This window comes from Haemaphysalis longicornis, unplaced genomic scaffold, assembly GCF_048455015.1.
Source record: "Haemaphysalis longicornis isolate Haplotype H1 unplaced genomic scaffold, Haemaphysalis longicornis Haplotype H1 scaffold_1, whole genome shotgun sequence".
NCBI classification, from domain to species: domain Eukaryota; kingdom Metazoa; phylum Arthropoda; class Arachnida; order Ixodida; family Ixodidae; genus Haemaphysalis; species Haemaphysalis longicornis.
The window spans coordinates 46,765,970-46,769,232 of record NW_027526203.1 but is presented as its reverse complement, the minus strand read 5'-3'; positions in this window follow the sequence as shown (position 1 = coordinate 46,769,232).

The following is a 3,263-nucleotide window of genomic DNA, read 5'->3' as shown; positions in this document are numbered from 1 at the left end:
CTGACCGGTGAGGTTTTCTATAGAACGGTGTACGGTCCGAGGAAACGGTGAAGGAATTTTTCGCAAAGTCCAGGAACCCGGAAAGGGGTCCATAACAAAACTTCATCGCCAGATCGGAAATCAACAGTCCGGCGAGATGCGTTGTAGCGCTCTGTCCTGTCCTGCTGACACTCAGTAGTGCGGTCACGGGCAATTTGGCGGCAATACTTCACGGTTCACGCGAGAGATGAACTGTTCAGTGCTTGTAGCAGAACGTGATACAGGGGCGGTAAAGAAACAGGTGTCTAGTGGCGAGGACGGTTGGCGGCCGTATACGAGGAAGAATGGGGAATAACCGGTGGTGCGTTGGGTAGCCGTATTGTAAGCGAATGTTACGAAAGGGAGTATGTGGTCCCAATTGCTGTGATAAGGTGCAATGTACATTGAAAGCATGTCAGAAAGCGTGCGATGAAATCTTTCAGTAAGTCCATTAGTTTGAGGGTGATATCCGGTGGTCAATTTGTGAACAGTTCGTGAGGCATGCAGGACTTCTGCAACGATGTTCGTGAGAAACGTTCTCTCTCCCCCCCATCGGTCACTTAGCAGGACACGAGGGGCGCCGTGCCGCAAGACGATGCGGTGCAAAAAGAAGCTAGCGACCTCTTCGGCACATCCAGTACGCAAGGGATCCGTTTCAGAATAGCGTGTCTGATGGTCCACAGCGGTGACGATCCAGCGGTAACCGGTAGGAGTTCTAGGTAGCGGCCCGTACAAATCAATCCCAACAACCTCGTCGAAAGGCTCAGCGGGGCACGAAATAGGTTGTAGCTTTCCAGCCGGAGGTGATGTAGGGCGCTTGCGACGCTGGCAGGAGGTACAGGACGCGACGTACTTGGATACGCTTGTGGACATGCCAGGCCAAAAGAAACGGGCTCGGATGCGGCATGCAGTCATACGTTTTCTGATATCCGAGGTGGCCAGCGTTCGCATCGTCATGAAAGGCCTCCAAAATTTTCTGCTGCAGTGCCCGGGGTACAACGGGAACCCACTTTCCTCCAGTAGGATGGTAATTTTGACGATGCAACACGCCATCAACAACCCGAAATTTTGTTTGCTGGCAGCGCAAGCGACTGTTTGGAGGCTGTGTTTTACCACTCAGTCTATCGAAATTATCCTTTCACAATAGTGGTCTTCTTGTTGGAGCTTTTTAAGCTGAAAGCGTTCACCGACCGCAATGGAGCTGACAATGGAGCAAGCGGCAACGCTTTTGCCGGCGGCGTTACGCAAGCAGTATGTGAAGGCGATAGCGGGCAGCGTGATAGCGCGTCTGCATCGAGGTGTTTCTTGCCCGACTTGTATGTGACAGAGAAGTCGTTTTCTTGTAAACGAAGAATCCACCGTCCAAGGCGTCCAGTAAGGTTCTTTAAAGTCGATAACCAGCAGAGTGCGTGATGATCGGTTACAATGGTGAAATGGCGGCCGTATAAATATGGCCGAAATTTCTGGACAGCCCAAACGACGGCAAGGCATTCCTGTTCTGTGATGCTGTAGTTTTTTTCGGCGGGCGTGAGAGAGCGACTGGCGTAAGCAACAGGCCGCTCTCTTGATTGGTCATCCCGTTGGAGGAGAACGGCGCCAATACCGGTCCCACTGGCGTCGGTATGGAGAAGTGCGGGTCTTGTCTCATCGAGGTGGCACAACACTGGGCGACAAGTAAGCGCACCTTTAAGAGCGTGAAAAGCTTTTTCACAGTCGTCGGACCAGGTGAAGGGAACGCCGGATTGCAGAAGCCTGTTGAGAGGTGAAGCAAGGGTGGCAAAACCGGGAATAAAACAGCGAAAGTAAGAGGCAAGGCCGAGGAAACTGCGGAGGGCTTTTTGTTGTAGCGGTCGAGGAAAATTGAGCAAAGCTGTTATTTTGTCAGGGTCTGGTTGGATGCCTTCTTTGCTGACAACATGACCGAGGACTTTGATTGTTTTGCTGGCAAAACAGCATTTCTTTGTGTTTAGCTGAAGTCCAGCATTTGCTAAACATGTAAGTACTTCGTTCAAGCGCTCAAGATGTTGAGGGAAAGTCGATGAGAAGATCACAACATCATCCAAATAACATAAACATGTCCTCCATTTGAGTCCACGCAGGACTGTATCCATGAGACACTCAAAAGTAGCTGGGGGCATTACATAATCCAAAAGGCATAACATTGTGTCAGAGTGGCCGGTTTTAGTAAGGACTTGTCTTGGAAAGAGATTAAACTGTTTAATGACAGGAGAACTGATTACATTGCGTTATAGGATCGGGGAAATAGCACTGAGAACGTCCGTCGCGATGCGCGGCGGTGGGGCGACTCTCCGCGCACGAAGTTCAGTTCACCCTCGCAAGCGAGAGTCCGAAATCTGAACCACACGCACACAACACGTATAAACGCTGGCGCCGTCTCGGGGCCACGTGATGGTACGTATAAACACTGGCGGCGTCTCGGGGAGGCGTTGGCGGCGTAAAGTTGTGGCGGTGTCGTATACGCTGCATGGCCGTCTTCTCCGCTTTCCGTTCGTACTTCTTTCCTTTCGTTCGTCGGCCCCCAGCGAATTCTTCGTAGCCCCTGACAATTGAATTCATAAAGTTGGTCCGGGGTGGAAAACGCGGTTTTTTCTTTGTCAGATTCATGCATCGGGATTTGCCAATAACCGAATCGGAGGTCAATGCTCGAGAAATATTCCGCACCTTGTAAACAGTCCAAAGCGTCCTCTATTCGGGGCATGGGGTATACATCTTTTCGGGTAATTTTGTTTAGTGCACGATAATCAACGCAGAAACGCACTGATCCGTCTTTTTTACGAACCAAAACGACGGGCGACGACCACGGGCTAACAGAAAAGCGAATGATGTTGCGTTCAAGCATGTCCGAAACGTGGTGCTCGATGATCTTTCGTTCAGACGAAGATACACGATACGGACGGCGGCGGATGATACGAGAGCCATTCGTGTCAATGCGGTGTGCTGTTGCGGAAGTCTGCCCCAGCTTTGACGAAGAGAAGTCAAAACAAGCTGCGTGTTTTTCAAGCAAAGCAAGGAGGGACTCTGCCTCTTTAGGGCTGTGGTCAGAGCTAATGGTTGCGAGAAGAGCGGCCGATGACGATGCAGGATTCGAAAGGCGCTGCCTGCTGACGACGAGCAAATGGGCATAACAGACATGACATGGCTCTCAGCAGCAGCAGTAGCAATAGCAGCACCTTTGGGCAGCAAGATCGGCTCTGAACTGACGTTCGTTGCAGCAAGTACCGCTG